The sequence below is a fragment of the Schistocerca gregaria genome, chromosome 6 (genome assembly GCF_023897955.1).
Source record: "Schistocerca gregaria isolate iqSchGreg1 chromosome 6, iqSchGreg1.2, whole genome shotgun sequence".
NCBI classification, from domain to species: Eukaryota; Metazoa; Arthropoda; class Insecta; order Orthoptera; family Acrididae; genus Schistocerca; species Schistocerca gregaria.
Window position 1 is genome coordinate 39612987 of NC_064925.1, and position 25123 is coordinate 39638109.

Sequence of the window (25123 nt, forward strand, 5' to 3'; positions counted from 1 at the left end):
GACTTGTTACAACATACACATAATATTGTTGTCGATGTGAATTGGTGTCATTCAGGGTGCTGCACAGGCAACTGCATTGAATGGAGTTACTGTTCAATGCCCAGCTACGGACGTTGTCGACTTGTGCCATCATCGTGCTACTGTATTCAAGAGTATTCTTAACATAGGAACAAAGATTGGCACTGGAGTGGGTGTCACAAATAATAAACCGGAAGGAATAGCCCCTACCTCTATTCTTGATGCTCCTCATGCATTTGTAAGCTGTAATTTTAATGTTAGTGTTGGTGTTGTTAGTAATGAAAGTTTCAGTCATGCTAGTGCTTGATTTATTGTTGCAGCTTAAGAGCTTGTATTAGTGCTGCTGCTGTGTTGGAGAATTTTGATTCTCGTACATGAAAAGTATCCACCTGGTTTATGAGTTTAAGACAGCGTTAAAATGTTTGCTCAGCCACCTGTTTATAATATATAAACAAAACAAGAACTTCTAAAAGTGACCAATATAAAACTTAAGCCAGAGCAATAAAAATAAAATGTGGGTTGTTTCCTTGCATCCATGTCATCTTAAGATGTACATCCATTTCACCATTATGTGATAAAATAGACTAAAATGGAATTGCGTATGTTGTCCATGGGTATTGGCAGTGTCACAGTAACATCCATACACGTACACAGCCCATGTATCTTCCTGAAAGCCACATCCTCGAGACAAACACAGAAGTAATGTGAGTAAGCTCATTGTGAATGTAAACTAAGATGCTATATAACCATGCAGGGCAGTGCAGAAATTCAAATCTCATCATGAACAGAAAGCTAACAGTGTACTGTAAAGTTGCTAAACAATTACAGGTATTAAAAAGAAATCTGAAAATTTTCTGAAGAAGTTATTTGTGTTACTTTTCAGCTGTTAATTTAATGTATTATGATTCCTCCTGCCATTTATAGTAAACTCCAGTTGTTTTAGTAGATCCAGTTTCTTGCCTTTATCTCATATGTGCAACATTATGAGATCCTCATCAATTCCCAACACGGGGTGGCCAATTTCATGAATATGCCTGGCTACTGCTGACTTCTCGGAACTGTTAAGCTGAGAAGTGTCTGTATGTTCTTTGTACTTGAAGGATCTACCAGTTTGATCTATGTAGTTTGTATTGAAGGTGTTCCATAGAATATTGTATATACAAGCCCCCTCATATTTGTCGAGTTTATGTTGTAAATTGTTCATTAGCTTAAAATTGGTCTTATACATACTATCAACCTATAAAAGTTATAAAGTGATGTGCTTGAATATTTTAAGAAGACACGGATGCAAGGGAAGCAGCCACATTTTTTCATTTTTAGTGTTCTGGTTTATATTTCTAGTAGCTGCTTTTAGACTTTCTTGTACAGTAATTATTCTGATGATAGAAACATGACTTCTGAAATGCAAAAATTCTAGTCTTTTTTTCTTCACACTGTAAGCAGGTGGCCGAATTGACACTTTAACATTGCCTTTTACAACCATGATGTCATGTTCATTATGGATACAGTCAAAGATATGAGACTGTTGAAATACACTCAGACTTCAAGAAGAATATCAAAATGCAACTCCAAAAAAATTCTAGTACTGACAGGTGCGTGTATTACCGAACTGCCCTGCCCCTTGAATACACAATACATCCAGTTTTTCTAAAATAGTGTCAGGGTTTACAGTATGAAATGTTTGGAGGGATCTAAATTTACTCCTACTATGCTATAGTCTTTCTCTAGATTTTTGATTATATATTCAGTGTAGTACATCAATGCTGTTTCTGTATTATTACCTGCATGGAAGCCATGCTGATTTCTTGCAAAACAATGGAAACTCGTGGTAAGAATGTCAACAGTGTAGGAAAAAATAGACTGCTGCGTACTGTTACGAAGGCATGTTAAGTTGCAGACAGGCACAATTAAAAGACACTTACATAAAGCTTTTGGCCACAGCCTTCAGAGAAAGACACACACCATTCATACACACAAACAAGCATACTTCATGTACACATGACCACCAACGCTGACAGCTCGGGCTGGAATTTATTGTCATTTAGATGTTTCTTGATTCTGTGCTTCATCATTTTTTTAATATTTTGGAAAATGGCAGAAGGGGTGACACTGCCCAGTAATTTTCAACATCATACTTGTCACAGTTTTTAAATAATTTCTTCACTTTTGTGATCTTCAGCCTTTCTTGAAATGCTGCTTCACTAAATGATAAGTTAACTATGTATGACAAGGACCTTTCAATCTGTGGAGCTGTCATTGTTATGACGAACACTTGCATCTCCTCTGCTCCTGTCGACATTTTATGTTTCAAGCTGTTTATCACTTTTCAAGTGTCATGTTCATTTGTTAGCTTTGCTCTCATGCTAAAAGCAGCTTTTGTAATTATTTTCTTGGGTTTGTAAATTTAGAACTTAGTGAAGTTGCATTTATGAAATAATTGTTCATCTAACTTGGCAACTCTTGTTTTTTAATATTGACATTTTCTGCATTTTTGAGAATGGTGTCTTGGTCTTCGCAGCTCTTCCCTGTTTCAGCTTTCACAATACCTCATAGCGTTTTATTTGTTTTCAGACTGTCTTATTAAACTATCATTACTTGTGCATTTTGCCCTTGGCAGTAACTTTTTGACATAGTTTCTTGTAATTCCTAACATATTCTGAACTGTGGGTCTGTAGATGTTTTCATTTTCGAACTAAGTCTCTTTAGAGTTCCACAAGATGTTTTGATGCCAGTTTTGATCCAAGAACTTGGCTTCGGACTGCCATGTAATCTGGTTCTTGTCAGCTTCTTTGGAAAGCACGTTCCAAAATATCCCATGAAAACCGAGTATAATGAGTTATGTGCATCATTTGTTTATACTAAATATAGTACTTCTGCCCAGGACTCATTTGTTAGGCTATTTATAAATTCTATGTAGTTTTCTGTAGAAAAATTTCTTTTTTTTATTTACATTTTATGGCCTTCATTGGACCATTCTAGCCAATTTTATGCAAAGAATTTTTCAGTTTCCTATCAGCCCAGTACTTCTTCATTCTCTCGGATCTCATCCTTCTTTCTTAATCGGAAATCACCATTTCTGTAGTCTGTTTGTTGATTCTCATTTGCAGTCTGGTTTGTTTGTCTGTGAGTTTCCTGATTTTGTCAGTTTTGTTTCTTAGGTCTTCCAATGTAATCTGCTTCTGTAGAAACTACATTAGAAAATATATTATCTGAAGACTGTATTATATGTTATTCTTGTGGGTTTATGTATGTGTGGGAATAGGTTGCAATGGCATGATATATTTAAGTACTGATCTTTTGGCCAACTTTCATTTGTAAGAGTTATATTGAAGTTATCATAGACAATTACAGTGGCTCTTTCAGTAAATAGAATGTTAAGCAGTGTTTCTAAATGATCAGTGAAAATATCAGTATCCCCATAGGTGGTCTGTATATTGCTATGACTATGACTTTCCCCTGTATTTCATATAGCTCTACAGCTGCTGTTTCATAATGATCTTCTGCACTCAATAAGTAAGCTTTACACTTCCTTTTGTAACTGATTGTTAAAGATACATAAACCTCTCTTCTTTTGTAACTGTTACTTGATGTAGTAAAGGTACATTCACCCCTGTTTTTGGCGTTTTTTTACAATATTGACTTGCCAACGTACATGGATTAATGCTAATGCTACTTAGTTCAAAACTTCTGTGTATGCTTCATAATGTATGTGCAGTCAATGTTTGCATCATTGATTGCTACCTCAAGTACTAATGATTTATTTTTAAGGCATTGAATGTTTAGGCATAAAATCTGCAGGTGACTAAGATTAGAACTGGTTGCAATTGTATTTATGCTTTGTGATGTTATATTCGTTGCTGCGGCCTGGCAAGGTACCAAAAATTCCTGAGAAGGACAGGTTTTCTGCTCCTCATGGGTCATTCACTGGGCTGTGGTGGGTTGCTTGGTGCTGCTACTGAGGTTTTTAATGATGGTGGTGGTGTTGCCAATTTTAGTGCTGCCATTTCCATTGTTGTTCTTGGTGATAGAGGTGCTGTTTCAGATACTTCAGGTGTTGCTTCTATTACTACTTCAGTGCTCCCGTGTGAACTGCTAGCATCTGGGGAAAGGGGCAGTAGTGGTTGAGAAGGGAGTGGGTCACGTTTGTAGCCATTCCTGATGTTATTCAATCTGTACACTGATCAAGCAGTAAAGGCAAGCAGTTAGAAATTTGAAGAAGGAATTAAAGTTCAGGGAAAAGTAATAAAAACTTTGGAGAACTCGTAGTTCTGTCAGAGGTGGCAAAGGGCTTGGAAGAGCAGTTGAATAGAATGGATAATCTGTTAAAAAGAGACCATAAGATTAACCTCAGCAAAAGTAAACAAGGATAAGTAAATGTTGTCAAGGTAAATGAAATGATGCTGATGGAATTATATTAGGAAATATGACACTAAAAGTGGTAGATGAGTTTGGTTGTTTGGTCAACCAAATATGTGATTATGGTCAAAGTAGAGATGACATAAAATGCATATTGGCAATAACAAGAAAAGCATTTCTGAAAAGAATTATTTGTTAAACTGAGTGTAAATTGAAAAGTTAGAAAGTCTTTTATGAAAGTATTTGTTTGAAGCTTTCTGTGGAAGAAAAACATGATGATAAATAGTTCTGATAAGAAGGAAATAGAATGTAATGCAACAGAAGAATGTTGACAATCAGATAAGTAGGATAGATAAGGTACTGACTGAAATGAGGTACAGAATCAAACTGGGGAAAAGTGGCACAACTTAACTAAAATAAGGAATCATCAATTTGATAGTGGAGGGCTGTGTGGGTGATAAAAATTTTAGAGGAAGACCAAGGAATGAATACAGTAAACAGGTTGGAAACGAAGTTGGTAGCAGTAGTTATGCTAAGGTGAAGAGCTTTGCACAACATAGAGATCTGCATAAAACCTGGCTTTGGACTTAAGACAGTAACAACATGAACAATATGTCAATTTTTCTAGCTGGCCTGAAATTTTCTGCAAGTACATTCTACAATACAGACAGTGAAGGCTCTGCAACTACTGTGGCTCTTGTAACATGAAGTATTAATACTTAAAAAAAGTATAAAATGCAAAAATTTATTTTGACACCTTTGCAAAGGATTAAAACTATGTACCAATTTTGGGTTTGAAGTCCATTAAGATGCTTATTCCACCTGAGCTTTTCACATTAATTTGAAGTTTCAAATCTGTCACTGATTACTGAATGAAATAACAGTTACCGAGTTGTTCCCTATTAGTTGTGCATGACTTGTATCTTGGGAAGCTAAGCTGGAATGTTTAGCAGCTGAAGCACAGACAAAAACCAGTTTTTTGGTTGGTCTCTTTTTACTCTTAGTATAATGTTGATAACACTTTCAGTGGGACATTTCTGTCATAAAGCACACCTCATCTATGTTTCAGCTTTTCCCCCAATCCCTCATCTGTTTCAGAGATAATTGTCGTGCTGCATCGTGAGAGAACCATTGTGAAATGTCTTACTGAAGCAATGGTGTTGCATGCCGGTACAGAGCCCCAAATTTTCTTAACAAGAATTTAATAGTAATTAGACTGATATTTACTAGAAGATGAAGTTTCAAATATTGAAAATGTGTGTTCTGGACTAAAGACTGAAAGGAGCTGGTGAATGACAGTTTGCTGCTTACTTGGATCAATAAAAATTTTACCTGCATAAAATGAAGTAGTTGTCACTTGGACAACATAGTGTTATATGTAGACAGTCTAGTTGGATGTGGTATGTTATTGCCCTCTTCTGCAATATGAATTGAAATACCCTGACATACAATACAAAGTGTAATCTGAACGGTACTGCAACTTGATTATCATTTATGCAAAACATTCCAAAATGTTAGAAAGAGCAAAATGTATTGAGAAAAAGCCTTCGATACAAATTATTATTACATAAAATAAGGGAAAGGTACCACCTATAGTGTCAGATGAGTGGTGCAGGGTAACACAAAACACATATTAACATTCACACTGGTTTTCAAGCAATAGCTCTTTTTATATCAGTACCATACATTCTCACACATAATACCACAGGCTATCAAATACACACTCCTGGGTCCTTGGCATGACTAATTATTGATACTCTATTATTGAAAGCAGTCACCTGAGTTGATGGAGGCAGGTCTTTAGACAGCTGACTTCACAGCCGCAGAACAAGACGAAAAAAGTACAGAAGGTACACCCAAAAAGATATGTTGGAAGAAGGAGAAGGGAACCTGAAGGGGAAGGGAGAAAATGAGAGAAAAGTGAAGAGGCAGAAAGGGAGGGGAGAAGAAAGGAGAGGGGCGTGAAAGAAAGGAAGAGGTGAGGGAGAGGGGAAGGGGGAGGAGAGAGGAGAGTGAAGAGTGAATGCCCACAAGGAGGGATTGGGACAGGGAGAGGAAGAGTGGTGGCAGAAGACAATGCAATGCATCATTTGTGGCAGAGAAGGAGTGGTGTGGATAGAAGAGAGAAGGAACAAGGCAACGTGAAACAGTGGGAACTAGAGATGGGCAAACTCGTTCGTCCTTGGGAACCAGTTCACTGGTAATAACTCTTTTTTGGGAACCATTCTTTTTTACTCGTTCATTGCTCATTTGTACATGTTATATGGTACTTATGAAAAATTAGTAGGATAGGTGAATGAATATGGAAGGCACCAAGAATGGCACTTGCCTCCCCCATGGAGTACAGAGTTTTTATTCATAACAGAATTCTCACACACTTGTAATTTTCTTGATTCTGCAAAACCTCTCATTTAGCCAACTGTAGCGTTATGTGGCTGATTGCAGGGAAATAATATAAGGTGGCGCACAAAAAACTGTGCCCTAATACAGACTGCTTGCCAGTTACGCACGATCTGTTGACCTCTACGAGCAGAATAGATAAACATGTAATAATTAGGCAGTGAAGAAATCACAAAACAGCTCATGCAAACAACAACTTCGAAACAATAGATGGTGATAGTTGGGAACAATGAGCAGTCTAGTTCTCAGGACCAATTTTTCGTGTGTCACCCTGTACCACTGAAATAATATTGTAAAAGTTAACATATTCCCTTTACAAAATGTGGTACCAGACACTCAATTATGGGGCACAGGTTTCATTCGTTTGTAACTTGGTCTACCTTCTATAACAATGAACATGCCTTTATACCCTGGATCAAAAAAAGACGGAAAATGGCCACTCGTGTGTGCTGTTCCAACTCTCTTTGCATGTGTAATAACAAAAAAATCTTGCCTTTTACAAGTATGTCTTCTGCTATTTATTAAAATAGTGAAGTAAGCTGATATTCCGTTTTGTTACGTGAAAAAAATTAGGTATTACATACCATGTAATATTTATGTAATTTACGTAATTATAAAATACACTTTAATTACCAGTCATAGACGCTGAATAGAATTCAAAAAGAACCAGAAGTTCAGAGTTCAAGAAAGGTTTGAAATTGATCTAGAATGGCATGTGACATGAATGAAATGAACAACAACTCAATACTGAACTAACTATGAGTAGTCAGCAGTGGAACTGCGATGAGTGACCAAGCAAAGAAGGACAAGTCTGACCAGGCGAGACCGAGACAGACCGGAGCAGGACCAAGGCTGGAACGAGACCGGCCGGCGTGCCGTTGTGGGAACGAGACCGACCGTTTCCCTTTCCCGGGAACTATAAGTAGGAATCTGTGACTGAAGTGAACCATGAAAGACTGTTCCTTAGAATTCTTTCCTCGCTCATTCTGTTCATCTTGGCGAACCATTACTTTGGACCCATTAGTTCGCGAACGACCCATCTCTAATGTGAGCAGGACAACGGAGGTTTAGGCCAAGGGAATTGCGGGAGTGCAGGGTGTGTTGGAGAGGCAATTCCCACATGTGTAGTTCAGAGAAACTTGTGCTGGAAGATAGTATCTGTATGGTCCGTATTGTGAAGCACTTGTCGAAGTCATTTGTGTTGTGTGCTGCATGTTCTGCAACTATATGGTCAAGTTTGCAGTTTATCACAGTTTGGTGGTGGCCATTCATGCAAGTAGTCGATTGGTTACTTGTCATGCCTAAATAGCATGCTGTACAGTAATTGCAGCTTAGCTGATATAAAACATTGCTGCTCTCATATATGGACCTGCCCTTTATTTAGCAGTAAATGCCTGTGACTGGATTGCGATAGGAGGTGGTGGGTGGGTGTATAGGACAGATCATGCACCTGGGTTGACCACAAGGGAATGGACCACAGGGTGCAGCATTTGGAATGGGAGATGGGAGTGGAGAAGGGATAAACAAAGATATTCTCTACATTGGGTAGGTGGCAGCACACTACTCCGGGGGACAAGGATTGGATTTTGGATAGGATATCCCTCATCTCAGGGCATAATGAGAGGTATCAGACACCTGGTGGAGGATATGCTTGAGCTTATCAAGACCAGGGTGATACTGTGCGATCAGAGGTGGATGGTTTACACTTTTACTGATTTCAGAAGAGCAGACAGCTTGGGAGATTTGTTTATGGATGAGTTGGATAGGATATTGCCTGTTAGTAAAGCCTCTGGTAAGATTATTGGTGTATTTTGACAACTCCTGCTTTCCACTGCAGATGCAGTGTCCTTGGATGGCGAGACTGTTATCTATCAGGTATGCTGCAATGGGCATGACAAGTAATGGACGGTCTACTTGCATGAACGGCCACCACAAAGCACATCGCAACACAAATGACTTCAACAGCTGCTTCACGATGTGAACCGTATGGATATTCCCTTCCAGCACAAGTTTCTCTGAACTAGGCAAATGGGTAATGTATCTCCAACATATCCTGTGTTCTCACAATTCCCCTGGGCTAAACCCCCACTAACATGTCCCCACTGCCTCACCTTGCCTTTCTCATTCTCCTTTCTGTCCACACCACTCCACTCCTTCGCCACATACACTGCATTCTGCCCCCTTCCCACCCTTCCTCCTACCTCTCTCTCCCACTCTTCTCCTATTTAGCCCTCTCCCTTCTTTCAACCCTCCCTTTCCCCTTCTTCTGCTTCACTTTTCCCTCCTCCCTCCCTCTTCTTACTTCTCTTTTTCCTGTTCACTTCTCGTATTGCTGTGCGACATCTGTCCAAAGCCCTGTATCTTTCTCACTACCCCCTCCTTGCATCTTTCCCTACCACCTCCCCATAACTATCACCTGAGGCAACTGTTTTCAATAATTGAGTGTTAATTATTAGTCATACTGTGGCCGTGGGAGTGTGCATTTGGGTGTCTGTGTGGGCTGTATGTGTGAATGTGTGTACTATTGCTAGAAAAAGAGCTAATGCTGAAAAGCTAGGGTGACTCCTGTTTCCTTTGATGGGCTTCTGTGGTCCATGCATCAATCCGCTGTAGTGGAGTGGTGGCCTTTCCCTTATTGTACATATTGCTCCAACTGGGATTTTGCATTATTTGCTATACAATTGTAAAAACAGTTGTTCATCACCCTCATCGTCAGCCAAGTTGCATGCCCGGTGGGATAAAGGTCTGCTCTTTACTTACCCTTGCATTGTTTCTTCAGCTGTTGACATCCATGATATCACTTAACCTTCTTCAGTGAGGCCACTGTCTTGTCCTTTCTTCCCTTGGAAAGCTGCCTCCATGGTGTAATGGTTAGGGTTGCTGGCTACCAGTTTGCAGGTCTTGCATTTGAATCCTAGTGACCATCTTTGATTTTTACATAGTAGATGTATGAAACAGGATCTGTGAGGCCAAATGCGAAGGTTTTTTATAAAATAGGCAACAAGGCTGATGTGCTTGCCACGAGAATGGCATAAAATTAAAGTCCTGAATCTCCTTGGGAGCTGCACAACATTTATTTATTTTATGTCCTGGAACCCATCTACCACCCAGTTCATCTTCATTACGGTCACTTTTGCCATCTGCTCCAGTTTGTGCTCTGCCTTCCTGTGCTCTGTCTCCTAGGAGATGAGGTACTGGCAGAAGTAAAGCTGTGAGGACGGGGCAGGTGTCGTGCTTGGGTAGCTCTGTTCGTAGAGCACTTTATGCTTCCTACTTATTTACTAAAGTGGATGTGAGCTTCTGTCACTGAAACAAGCATTGTCATCTCAGCAGGAGTGCTAGTTCTGCAAGGTTCGCAGAAGAGCTTCTGTGAAGTTTGGAAGGTAGGAGATAAGGTACTGGCAGAACTGAAGTTGTGAGGACGGATCTTGAGTCGTGCTTTGATAGCTCAGTTAGTGGAGCACTGGCCTAAAAAGGCAAAGGTCCCGGATTCGAGTCTCGGTCCGGCACACAGTTTTAATCTGCCAGGAAGTTTCATATTCCTTTTCTGTCCATTGCTTGATCATGTATTCCTTTCAAATGGAGCTGTAGTTTCTACCCTGAGTTAAAAATTTCAATTTCCTTATTGAGATGTGATACTACTCCTTCATTATACAGTTAGCTGACATATAAATCTTTCTAGCTGTTTTAGTTGCCCTTTCTACTTTGGTAATGATTATTGCTACAACTGCACTTCATGCACACTGATACCAGTTTCTATGTGGACATCCTCAAAGAGGTCAGGTCTGTGTTTTTCCAATAGATCTAATATATTTCCATCATATCTAGGGTTCCAAACAATCTGTTCTAGTTAATTATCAGAGAATGCATTTAGTAATGTTTCACAGGATGTCGTGACATGCCCACCACTAAATAACTATCATCCCAATATTATGGAAGGGATAGATTGCTACTCACCACTTAGTGAAAATGTTGAGTCACAGACAGGCACAACAAAAAGACTGGTAACAAGGGAGCTTTATGCCAAGGAGTGTTCTTCTAAAAGTAGGCAAAACACACACACACACACACACACACACACACACACACACACACACACACATTTTCCTCAGCTGCCAGACAATGGTCGTGTGTGTGTGTGTGTTGTCTATTTTAGAGGAGGGCCTTTTGATTGAAAGCTCGCTTCTTAGCAGTCTTTGTTGTGCCTGTCTGTGACTCTGTCTCCTCTATATGGTTAGTAGCAGTCCATCCCTTTTCATAATGTTACTTTTATTCCATCGTGGATTATGCATTGTTGCATCCTAATTGATTTTTTAATGATTACAGTCTCCTCTGGTGATTACAGTTTGCTTGGGGGACTTACATACTACTGAAGTGAGGTATTCTCTTAAATTTGTCAGTTGCGTCAGGAGGTGAGACAGATGGTCAGAGTGGGGATCCACTCATAATTTTATGCCCACCCCTAATACTCAGGTCTTGATGATATGGTCTTGCATGCAGTGTCAGTTTCTATCATGGAGAATTTGAGTTTTTTGTCGTCTGTGATAAATACATAGTTTCAATTTCCCATACTTTTGATAATACACTTAAATTGTCCCTAAAAATGTCACTGCTGTCTACTTTCTGTTCCAAAATTACACTCAGAATGTCATTATTCTAATTATTATTTTTAATTATATGTTTTTTGATTCCTGTACTGCACTATCCAATTATCTTGCAATGAAACTTCCTGGCAGATTAAAACTGTGTGCCAGACCAAGGCTAAAAATTCTGGACCCTTGCCTTTCACGGGCAAGTTATCGGCCCACTGAGCTACCCAAGCATGACTCACGACCCTTACTCACAGCTCCAATTCTGCCAGTACCTTGTCTCCTACCTTCAAATCTTCATAGAAACTTTCCTGTGAACCTTGCAGACCTAGCACACTGGAAAGAAAGGATATTGCAGGGACATGGCTTAGCCACAGCCTGGGGAATGTTTCCAGAATGAGATTTTCACTCTGCAGTGGAGTGTGCATTGATATGAAACTTCCTGGCAGATTAAAACTGTGTGACAAACCGAGACTCAAACTCGGGACCTTCGCCTTTTTAGGCCAGTGCTCCACTAGCTGAGCTATCAAAGCACGACTCAAGATCCGTCCTCACAACTTCAGTTCTGCCAGTACCTCATCTCCTACCTTCCAAACTTCACAGAAGCTCTTCTGCGAACCTTGCAAAACTAGCACTCCTGCTGAGATGACAATGCTTGTTTCAGTGACAGAAGCTCACATCCACTTTAGTAAATAAGTAGGAAGCATAAACTGCCTTTCTGCTACGATATACTTTGATACTATACAGGTAGGGAAAGGCAGTTTATGTTTCTTATTTATTTATTTGTCAGCTTATGTGGGACCATGTGAGTCACACGTACATGGTCACCGATTGACTCAGTATGTAGTTTACAGAGGGCTGATTAGAAAATTTATGAACAAAAGAATTAACGAAATGCACGCGCGCGCGCACACACACACACACACACACACACACACACACACACACACACACACACACCACCGTCATCTCTGGTGCTGGCTTAAGTGAGTAGCGATCTCGCCTGGTGTGAGCAGTGGGGGTGCAGAAGTAGTATGGTGTGAAGAGGGGTATGGGACATCAATGGCGGATATGCTACAGTAATGACTCTGGGAGCATGCAGGGAAGCTGCAAGGTAAATCATTGGTAGGCTTTTGCAGGTGGTGGTGTTGGTTCGTCTGTGTTTTGAAAGCAATATATGTTCCTACTGGCTTGCTAGGCCTAACACAAGGAAGGATTTTCTGTTGGGGTGTCTCCCATAGCCTTTGGAGTTTATCCTCCACCACAAGGCAGTGGTTCCCTTCTCATTTAATCCCCAGAAAGGAGGGTTGCCTCATCTGCCAGCTACGCCATTCCGAAGTCTTCCTTCTCCACCGTCGCTGCCATTAAGGTCCTCACCCGTAAGTACAGAGAATTAATAACACAAAAATTTCCAAAAGAAGTTTTCTGCGATGTAGGAAAAGAATGGAGTTTATTCAAAGACACTTTAGTCGAAGCAGCACAAAAAGTATGTGGCAGAATATCTGGAAAGGAAAAAATAAGACAGACAAGTTGGTGGGATGATACCACAATCCAAGCAGTTAGAAGAAAAAATGGAGCATGGAGTAAATGGTGGAAAAATAAAAATGACGAAGACCATAAAAGATATATAGAGGAAAAGAAGAAGTGCAAAGAAATAGTGGAAACAGCAAAGAAAAAGGCATGGGAAGAGTTTACAAAAAAACTTGAAGAGATGTGAAGAGCAATAAGAAAATGTTCTATAAAATGATGAAAAATGAAAGAAAGGCTTCTGAAGTACCAGTAAAGATGGAAACAGAGGACGGTACCATTATTGAAGATCCAGGGAATATAAAAGATCTCTGGAAAGAACATTTGAAGAAGCTGTTAAACGCTGAGGAGCAGGTACATGAGGAAACAACAAATAGTAGAGAAATTGAGAGAAGCTGGGAAGCAGAATTAGGACAAATTACATGGGAAGAAATGGAAAAAGCTGTGAAGAAGGTTAGTGGGGGGAAAGTCCCAGGATCTGATGAAGTATCAGTGGACATGATAAGAGCAGCAGGTCCAGTGGGAATGCAGTGGCTGTATAGAGTACTATCAAGCGTGTGGAGAAATAGTAAAATACCTGACGACTGGAGAATAGGAGACATTGTTCCTATCTTCAAGAAAGGCAGTAAAAGACTACAGAGGAATAACCATCATGAGTCATACAGCCAAGATTTTTGAAAGAATTTTACTAAATCGAATAAGTGAAAAGATAGAAAGGGAACTGAGTGAAGAATAGCATGGGTTTAGAAAAAGAAGGAGCACAATCGACCTGATATTTTCTATCTGTCAACTGATGGAAAAAAGTTGGGAGTATAACAAAAGGGTGATAATGGTTTTTATAGACATAGAAAAGGCATATGACTCAGTTGACAGGGAAAGACTCTGGGAAGAACTGAAGAAGATAGATATAGAAGATGGATACATTAATGTTATAAAGACAGTGTACAGAGGCCACAATTGTAGAATTAGAACACCATTGGGGAACCCCTGAATACTTCGAAATAAGAGAAGGACTTAAGCAAGGAAGTATTCTATCTCCTGCCCTTTTTAATGTTGTGATGGAGGGAATGAATAGGGCAGTTAAAGATATAGTAAAAGAAAAAGACAAAAAGATGATTTTTGCAGATGATATGGTAATATGGGGTGATAAAGAGGTAGATGTACAGTTACAGCTTGATGCGTGGAAGGAAATAATGAAAAGGTATGGATTAAAAATAAATAAAGATAAAAGTGAAGTTATGATATTTGGAAGAGAGAAAGGAATCAATGGAAATATTACCTTGAATGGAGAACCCCTCAAAGTGGTAGAAAGTTTCACTTATTTCGGGAGTGAAATATCTAGGGATGGAAGAATAACAAACGAAATTAATAGGAGGTTACAGAAGGGAGGCAATTTCTACCAAACAATAAAACATCTGATTTGGAATAATGAGGTTTCAGAAAGAGCAAAACTCCTTATGTATAAGAATTATTACATCCGTATTGTCACCTATGGTGGAGAAACATGGACAATGACAGAAAGGGACTGGAGCAGACTGCAAGCAGGGGAAATGAAATTTCTCAGAGCAGTTAAGGGAAAAACAAGAATGGACAGAGTAAGGAATGTAGAGATTAGAAAGGACCTCAAATAAGAAAGTATGAGAGAAGAAATAGAAAGAAAGAGATTAAGATGGTATGGGCATGTTAAGAGGATGCATGGACAGAGACTCCCCAAAATTATAGAAGAACTAAAGATGGATGGGAAAAGACCTAGAGGGCACCCAAGAACACGGTGGAAAATGGGAATGAGAATATGTGTTGGAAGGTGAGGTGTGACCTGGCAGCAAGTGGAGGAAGAAAAGTGATGAGAGGACCGAGCCAAATGGAGAGGATTCGTCAGCACCCAGACCCGGCGGTAGCTGGAACAGGATTCGGATATAGATAGATAGATAGATAGATAGATAAATAGATAGATAGATAGGTGGTGGTGGTGGTGGTGGTGGTGGTGGTGGTGATAGTGGTAGTGGTAGTGGTAGTGGTAGTGGGTGGTAGTGCTGATGGGGGGAGGGGGAGGCGGGAGAAGTAATTGTGAGTGAGGATGCAGTTGGTCAGGGTGACCAGGAAAGAGGTAGCAGGTATAGAGTCAGTCAAGCGATGGTAAAGGTATTACCAGCAGTGGAAAAAGTCACAGGCATTGGGGATGTTGGTTTAGAGGGAGATGACATCAGCAGTTACAAACAGGTTGCCAGCTGGTAAAAGTGCAAGGAGCTGTTGAAAGTCTGTAAAGGTGTCTTTTATGTAGGAGAGTAGATTGTAGGTATAGGCTGACAGTGTTGATGCACAAGGGAAGAAATTCTCTCAGTGTTGTCCAGTATCCAGCCACAATGGGGCATTTTGGACAGATGGGTTTATGTAGTTTAGGAAGCATGTAGAGGTTAGAAGTGTGGGGGAGTGGTATGGGCAAGGAGAGAGATCGATTCAGAAGAGGGGTTCTGAATTGGATGTAGGGATTGGAGGAGGGATATGAGATAGTGTTGGACTCCTGGGAGGGAGTCACTGTAGCAGAGTGGACATGTTTAGTAGTAGTAGTAGTATTATTCATCCGTAGATCTCTTTTTACAAGGATATAGGACATGTCAAAGTATTTACAAGCTTAGATCAATTTACAATAAGCTAATTCGTATACACATATATTTACAGACTTCTAGTTAGAGACAAACATTAGATTTTACTCCTGGTATACAATAATTTATTTACAAATAACTCATTAAATAATGTAATGCCACACTATTCACTCATATTTCACTATCAGTCACTGCACACACTGTACACACATTGTTTCATAACACTTCACTCACTACATACACACACACACACACACACACACACACACACACACACACACACACACACACACACAGGTGATCCTTGGGCCATTTTCTGTACTGCAAGTTCCCATTTGCTATCCTGAAAAACTGAGTCAGCATCCCTTCATAATGAGTGATAGTTGGCAGAGGCAGTCAGGTAAGTAACCACTGCAGGTCATAACCACAATGGTGGAATCTCTGTTGGCAGGCAGCATTGTAAGATCAGGATCATTTCTTAGATGGCATATTGCAGTTTTGAGTTGAATCTAATTCTTAAGGTTGGTGACAAAAAAGTGTTTCAGATACTGGGTGGAGAAGGAAAGATCTTTAACAATTGCAACATTATTGTATTTGGGAGATTGGGGGAAAGGCGAACCCTTGGAAAGGACTGATACTTTTGTGGGACTGAGGCTTTTGGAGTACACGTTCATATCTTGTGGGTGTGTTTAGGCTCTGTGTTCTTCTGTTTAGGCTCCATCTTCTGTTGTGTGGTAGGAGGGAGTTTCTGAGGGTGTGGTGGATGTAGTAGGTTTACATGATGGAGTTTTGTGGCTGTGAAGGAGTGTGGGTGAGGTTTAATGATAGATGTTCATGTGGTGGTAATGGGTAGTGGTGGTGCTAGGCCAGTGTATGAGGTGAACAGACTGCCCATTTGTTTGGGGTGGCATTGTTCAGGCAGCTGTAGTTCCTGGAGAGCAAGGCTTCAATCTTGGGGATGGGATTTAGCAATTTTTGATTGGAGAGCAGGAGGATATTATGAATGGAGAAAAGATAATGCAAGGAGATGTGGGCCTGGTTTTTGTGGTTTTACGGGAGTAGATTGATGAGGGCTGTGCACTAACAGAACTTGATAGAGGTCATAGTGCAAGAATGGTTTGTGCAGCCAGGATGGATAATTTGATGATGGTCAAGCCATTTGGCGAGATCACATTCCAAGGCGTGGCAGGCAGCGAAAGACGTCCCCGGAGGCTGATCAGAAAGCCTCTCCGGTGTGTCTGACAAACAGGTTTTAGTTACTGTCTCTGGCTGAGCCAGATGCAGCTGCCTGCGCTGTTTCAGAGAATCATTCTCAGCCTTCAAGGTCCAGACAATCACAGAGGGTGGGCTTATTGGTAGTTGGGAGCTCCAATGTTAGGTGCGTAATGGGGCCCCTTAGGGTTTTGGGGCTAAGGAGGGGAAGAAATCCAGTGTGCATTCCGGGTGGAGTCATTCCTGATGTGCAAAGGGTCCTTCCGGATGCCATGAAGAGTACAGGGTGCAGCCAGCTGCAGGTGGTGGCACATGTTGGCACTAATGACATGCGTCACTTTGGATCTGAGGAAATTGTCTCTTGATTCCAGCCGCTATCTGATTTGGTGAAGGCTGCTGGTCTTGCTTACGAGATGAAGGCAGAGCTCACCATCTGCAGCATCGTTGACAGAACCGACTGCGGACCTTTGGTGCAGAGCCGGGTGGAGGGTCTGAATCAGAGGCTGAGATGGTTTTGCGACCTTGTTGGCTGCAGATTCCTTGACTTGCACCATATGGTGGTGGGGTTTTGGGTTCTGTTGAATACGTCAGGAGTTCACTACACTCATCTGGCAGCTACATGGGTAGCGGAGGCTGTGTGGCGTGGATTGGGCGGTTTTTTAGGTTAGAAGGTCTCGGGAAAGTACGGTATGGGCTGCAATCTCAAAGGGTGCATGGCAAACACAGGACGTGCTTGGATCAAGGAACAGTCGGAATTGTAGTTGTAAATTGTTGTAGTTGTGCTGGGAAAGTCCCTGAGCTTCAAGCGCTAATAGAAAGCACAGAAACTGAAATTGTTATAGGTACAGAAAGCTGGCTAAAGCGTGTCGAAGTCTCAGATGATGTTCAGGAAAGATAGATCAGGCTGAATTGGTGGTGGAGTGTTTGTGTCTGTCAGTAGTGGTTTATATTGTAGTGAAGTCGAAGTAGATACTCCATGCGAATTGGTATGGGTGGAGGTTATACTTAACAGCCGAACTAAGTTAATAATTGGCTCCTTCTACCGACTCCCAGATTCCAATGATATAGTTGCTGAACAGTTCACAGAAAATTCGAGTCTCGTAACAAATAAATACCCCACTCATACGGTTACTGTTGGTGGGGACTTCAACCTTCCCTCAATATGTTGGCAAAAATACTTGTACAAAACCAGTGGTAGACAGAAAACATCTTCTGAGATTGTCCTAAATGCTTTCTCCGAAAATTATTTCGAGCAGTTAGTCCGCGAACCCACGCGAATTGCAACTGGTTGCGAAAACACACTTGACCTCATAGCCACAAACAATCCAGAGCTAATAGAGACCATCATGACTGATACAGGGATTAGTGATCACAAGGTTGTTGTAGCTAGGCTCAATACCGTTTCTTCTAAATCCACCAGAAACAAACGCAAAATAATTTTATTTAAAAAAGCGGATAAAGTGTCACTAGAAGCCTTCCTAAGAGACAATCTCCATTCCTTCCAAACTGACTATGCAAATGTAGAAGAGATGTGGCTCAAATTCAAAGATATAGTAGAACAGCTATTGAGAGATTCATACCTCATAAATTGGTAAGAGATGGAACTGATGCCCCATGGTACACAAAACAGGTCCGAACCCTGTTGCAGAGGCAACGGAAAAAGCATGCGAAGTTCAGAAGAACTCGAAATCCCGAAGATTGGCTAAAATTTACAGACGCGCGAAATTTGGCACGGACTTCAATGCGAGATGCCTTTAATAGGTTCCACAACAAAACATAGTCTCGAAATTTGGTAAAAAATGCGAAGAAATTCTGGTCGTATGTAAAGTACACAAGCAGCAAGACGCAGTCAATACATTCGCGATGGTACTGTTACCGATGATTGTGCTGCTAAAGCGGAGTTATTGAATGCAGTTTTCCGAAATTCCTTCACCAGGGAAGATGAATGGAATATCCCAGAATTTGAAACATGAACAGCTGCTAGCATGAGTTTTTTAGAAGTAGATACCTTAGGGGTTGCAAAGCAACTCAAATCGTTTGATACGGGCAAGTCTTCAGGTCCAGATTGTATGCCGATTAGGTTCCTTTCAGATTACACTGATAACAATAGCTCCCTACTTAGCAGTCATATACAACCGCTCGCTCAGCGATAGATCTGTACCTACAGATTGAAAAATTGCGCAGGTCGCACGAGTGTTTAAGAAGGGTAGTAGGAGCAATCCATTGGTTTGCAGTAGGGTTTTGGAGCATATACTGTGTTCAAACATTATGAATTACCTCGAAGGGAATGATCTATTGATACGTAATTAGCATGGTTTCAGAAAACATCGTTCTTGTGAAACGCAGCTAGCATGAAGTAATGGCCGCTATCGACAGGGGATCTCAAGTTGATTCCGTATTTCTAGATTTCCGGAAAGCTTTTGACATCGTTCCTCACAAGCGACATGGGATATCATCTCAATTGTGCGACTTGATTTGTGATTTCCTGTCAGGAAGGTCGCAGTTTGTAGTAATAGACGGCAAATCATCGAGTAAAACTGAAGTGATATCAGGTGTTCCCCAGGGAAGCGTCCAGGGACCTCTGCTGTTCCTGATCTATATAAATAACCTGGGTGACAATCTGAACAGTTCTCTTAGGTTGTGCACAGATGCTGCTGCAATTTACCGTCTAGTAAGGTCATCCGAAGACCAGTATCAGTTGCAAAGCTATTTAGAAAAGATTGCTGTATGGTGTGGCAGGTGGCAGTTGGCGCTAAATAACAAAAAGTGTGAGGTGATCCACATGAGTTCCAAAAGAAATCCGTTGGAATTCAATTACTCAATAAATAGTATAATTCAACTAAGTATCTGGGTGTTAAAATTATGAACAACTTCAGTTGGAAAGACCACATAGATAATATTGTGGGGAAGGCAAGCCAAAGGTTGAGTTTCATTGGCAGGACACTTAGAAGATGCAACAAGTACACTAAAGAGACAGCTTACACTATACTCGTTCATCCTCTGTTAGAATATTGTTGCGCGGTGTGGGGTCCTTACCAGGTGGGATTGACGGAGGACATCGAAATGGTGCAAAAAAGGGCAGCTCGTTTTGTATTATCATATAATAGGGGAGAGAGTGTGGCAGATATGATACACGAGTTGGGATGGAAGTCATTAAAGCAAAGACGTTTTTCGCCGCGGCGAGATCTATTTACGAAATTTCAGTCTCCAACTTTTTCTTCCGAATGTGAAAATATTTTGTTGAGCCCAACCTACATAGGTAGGAATGATCATCAAAATAAAATAAGAGAAATCAGAGCTTGAACAGAAAGGTTTAGGTGTTCGTTTTTCCGGCACGCTGTTCAGGAGTGGAATGGTAGAGAGAAATGTAATCATGTAGATGTAGATGTAGAACATGGGAACAGTTTGAGGGTCTAGATTCTGGCTTGGGGTAGGGAAACATTCCTGTATTGATGTGAGTGGAAGGAGCAAGAATCCATAGTGGAAGACATAAAACATGCAATAATATGTAGGAATGATTTAAAACTCACAAAAGACTGAACCAGTGTCCCACCATCATGTTCCTGCCAAATCCCTGCACACTGCACCCCTAATCTTAGCCCCCTATCACTCACCCTCTCCACTCCACACATCTTCAGTACCCACATTACCCATCTCAGTCAAGATCACTACTTTGGGCCTCAGCACCAGGAGATAACAGTGGCATTGTGTGTGTAAGTCTTACGTGTATGCATGTGTGTGATTTTTTTATATGCAGTGGTGTGTGTTTGATAGTGGAGTCTACTGTTATATGTACTTTTTAATTTGCCTGTCTGCAGTTCAATACCTCCTCTACGTGGTGAGTAGCAATACACCCATATTTACATTGTTAAAAAAATCATGTAATTGTTTAGTGTCTGCCTCAGGAAAAATCTTAACTTGCACTAGTTGGCTATTCTAAGTAGCATGTCGATCATTTATTTAAATTTTTTGGATGACTGACATGAGTGATCTGAGAAATAAAATGATTCCTTTGCTGAATGAAAAGGTGAGTGTGTTCTTTATCATTTCCTTATTATACGTCAGTTATTATGCATCACAAAGCAGAAAATAAAATGAGCCTGTCTGAAAATTAAATCTACTCAGTGGTGTGGTCTGTTCTATTCTTCCTTAAAATATTAGAATTCATTTTTATGTTAGTATTCCCCCCTTTTACAAGGAATACTACAGGCCACAGTGTCTACCTTACATTGGTTAACACTCAAAAATTTACTAAAGCAATCCTGTAACCTCTCATAGTGCCAAGCCTTCATATTACACTGCATATAAATATCAGGCTATATAGCCAAAATGCTTGAAACCTATTGTAACATTAACATGAAAATTATTAGGTCATTCTTCATGAATTAAATTTCCACACAGAACCAATGGGAGCAAAAGCACCTTCATTTGCGAGCAGTATGAAAGGAACTTGGTTTTCAACAAAAGTTTCTGAAGAGTTCACAATTCTTTGTCAGGCTCAAGGCTTTCCAGTTCCAGTATTTAGGTAAGAGATAAGAGATGTAGCAAATGATAACAGAATCTGTTGTTAAATGTTTTAGTACTATTGATGTATGTGAAGGTTAACATCCCATCCACATAACAATGCTTTTGTGGTTGATACTGACACAACATTATCCATAGAAGTTTTCTTTTTTCCTTCTTGATGTAGAGCCAGTAGGAGTCAAAGCACCTGTATTTTCACATGATGCAAAATCTAGTACTTATATCAGGCGAGAGGGTCACCGTTTTGGTCTTCTGTGCCTAGCTCAGAGTTTTCCGGCACCATCATATAGGTAAGTGTTGGCATCCAGGGACAAGCCACATTTGTAACACTATAATATTGAAAATAATTAACACAACTTCAGTGCGAAAATGCTCTTACTGAAAGCATTTCAAAAACTGAGAAGAAGTGAAAATACTGCTACTGAAATCATTTCAAAAATGGGGAAGAATTTCGTGTTACGGTTTTCTTAACTTTTTTTCCATTTTGTGGCAAATTAATTGCAGTGGTGCTATGGAACAGGTCATGTGTTGACAGAGAAGGCGTAGGAGATATTTAGTGAGTTTGAAACAGATTTTGTATTGTTTCAGATTTTCATTTTGTGCATTAATATCTAATCAGTTGCGTGCTACAGAATGTTTCATTCTAATATCTAATACAAATTTATGGAAATATAGGTTAAAACAATGAGAAATGGGTAGCCTTTGAAGAATTTCCCTGTAGGATGTGTTTGTTAAGGTTTTGTTTCTATAATTTTATGAAACCTGTAAACTCTGGGCACTATGGATAATAGGGAAGTGTTATGTCACTTGCTTTCTTAGGAAATGTTTATAGAGAACATTAAGTGTACCACCTTCATATTGTAAATCTTTACACGAAATTGAATGAGTGTTAAAATTTATTATCACACAGCAGATTTATTAGATTTAAGTCTACTGATTTGTGGAATCTGTTGGAAATATAACCAAGTAAAAAGTAGTGTAGTAGTTTTATAGTAGTGTTGTTTGCTTGAAAAGGACAATTATAAGAAAATGAAAGTAAGAAAGAAGAGTTGCTGGTGGATGTAGACATTTTAGCTCATTAAAAAATGAGAAGTGCTGTTAAAAAAGTGACTCACTTCTATGGCTGGATTTTAGCGAAAGGGTTCCATGTATTTCTAAGATGGCAGCTATCAAGCTCATGTAACTTTTGCAGTGTATGAAGAAATAACTTTGAGATTTCATGATTCTGGGTACATGTGCTACTAGTCAGATACATTTTATATTGATTGCTTCAAACTGATACTGATGAATTGATACCACTGTCTCTATGCCAGGGCAGGATGTGTGTGTGTGTGGGGGGGGGGGGGGGGGGGTTGTGTGTGTGTGGGGGGGGGGGGGGGGGTTTGTGCGCGTAACATGCCTAATTTCTGAGACTTTGCATCTTGAATCCTGTAGGTCTTGTCATTGACTGACTGATAAAGAGATGAAAGTGGTGGATACTGAATACTTTTGTTATAAATGGAAATTTTAACACTACAGTCAATAATGTTGCAAGTTTTGTATGAAGAAAAGTGCCTTCACTGTGGTTATTTCGTACTTAAACATTGTTAAAATGAAACAGGGTATGTGGTGGGTGGCTATTTCCCACATAATCATTACTTGTGACCAAATTGTTTCATTCACAGGAGTGTATTGTGGTATTAGTAGATAGTCTGAACTGACAGCTCCTGCAGTAGAAATACTAATTGCCTTATGAAAGACTGTTTCTAAACTTTCAAGAAGCAACTTGGCAATCTCATTGCATTTTACTTATCCCAATATACAGATATATATAAACTGGAAAGACAAATTACATAAAGCATATGACCGATGCTGTTCATTTTCATTTCAGAATATCCATTAAAGAACAGAAACAGGATAAAATTCATTAACTTTCCCATTAACATGATGTGTCATCTAAAAATCTACAACTTCACCGTGTGCCCTTTTGTTAAAGGTTTCTGTTGAATGTATGCTTAAAATTCAATCACTTAATCTTAGCTTATGGAAGAAAATATACTTAAAGATGTGATAGGTAGCATAACCTGGCTTAAAGCAGCATTATTTTGCTACTGTAGATAAGAAGTTAAAAACAATTTTCATATGGGATAGCATTTCATACAATGTTTTTGAATCAAGTCTTCAACCTACAATCAGTGCACTGTGTGCCGAGTATAAAGGCCTTGTCAGTCATATATTGGTCCTTTTATTGGTGTTGTGCAGGAATGAAATGATCTGCTTTATATCCAAACTTTGCAAACTACGGCGAAGTGCATGGCAGATTAGTTGATTAACCTCCAAGTACTACAACAAAAGTAATAAGACTACCACTGACACACATGCAAATAAAGGGAAAATGGAACATATATCTAGTCCCCTCTCTGCAACCATTCTTATACATTTGTTGATTTATAAAAGCTGGACACTGAATTATCTACGTGATAAACAGTTCGGATTTTTTGTCATCTTTCAGTTAAACATATTGTGGGAGAGAAAGTTACACACAAGGGGGCTTTAAATATAAACAGTATTTTTGTTCCTGAAGATCAACAGTTGGTAGGAGTGTCCCTGCGCTCCTGCTATGCTTAGGTGGAACCGATAGAAGTGAGGAGACTGTGCTGTTAGATATTTCCCACCGTTTCGTCAGTAACGCTCGTGATGTCTGAGTTACAGGTGCACCCCTCCATTGCACAACTTATAGTTATCAAATTTCTTGCTCGTGAAGGAGTTACAGTAGCAGCAGAAATTTGCCAAAGATTGACTGCACAGTTCAGTGACAAAACATTATGAAGGATGTATGTGTTTGCCTGGCATAAAAAGTTCAAGGAAGGGCAAAAACATGTGGAAAATCAGCAACACAATCACCATCCTTGGACCAGCACTACAAACAAAAACATTCGTGCAGTAAAGACATTATTCACAACGATCGACGAGAGTATTAGAAATTGCACAAAAAGTCTGAATCAGTTATGAGAGCCATCAAGCAATCATCACAAATTCATCACAAACGACCTACAGTTCCGTAAAGTGTGTTTCAGATGGTTCCCTAAACTTTTGACTGAAAATCTGAAGTTGAGACGTTTGGAGGTCTGTCAGAGGCTTACAGCAAGGTTTGCAGAAGAAGGTGGTTCATTTTTGAGTCGGATCGTCAACTGGGATGAAACATGGGTTCACCACTACATTCCAGAATCCAAACAAGCCAATAAGAAGTGGTGGAGGAAAGGGAGGCAGCACCAGTGAAAGCCAAGACTTGACTGTCAGCTGGCAAGGTTCTTTCAACTTTTTTTTTTTTTTTTTTTTGATCAGTGAGGTATTTTTCTGATTGATTTTTTGCCTGAGTGGCGTACAATCAGTGCTGCTTACTATTGCGAACTGTTGAACAAGGCAAGAGTTGCATATCGCCACAAAACTTGGGACCAATCGATTCAATAGGTCATCTTCCTCCATGACAACTCACAACCCCATACTGCAGCTCTAACTGTCTCCAAGCTACAGGAAATGCAATGGACTACACTTGATCATCCTCCTTACAGCCCAGACATATCACCCTGCGATTTCTATTTATTTGGACTGCTTAAAGAAGCTCTATGAGGGCGACCATTTGAAGATGACAAGAGGGTGGAAGACTTCATGTGCAACTGGCTGGCGACATGACCCAATTCTTTGTATGAAGAGTGCATCAAAAAGATGCCTATATGCTGGGACAAATGCATTTCCAAAGCAGGAGACTATGTGGATAAATCAATTATAATTGCCTTGGGTTTTTCAGTTAATGAATTTAAATTAAAAATAAAAATCCCCTTTATATTTAACCCACACTTGAGGCATCATATAGCACCCCCCCCCCCCCCCCCCTCCTCCTTCTCTCTCTCTTCT

At 40.1% G+C, this 25123-nt stretch overlaps 1 protein-coding gene across 24 annotated transcripts in view; it reads left to right on the forward strand.

Annotated features, from left to right (window-relative positions):
- Positions 1–25123, forward strand: part of LOC126278103 (Down syndrome cell adhesion molecule-like protein Dscam2) — an 810453-nt gene that overhangs the window by 326496 nt on the left and 458834 nt on the right. The window lies entirely within an intron of this gene.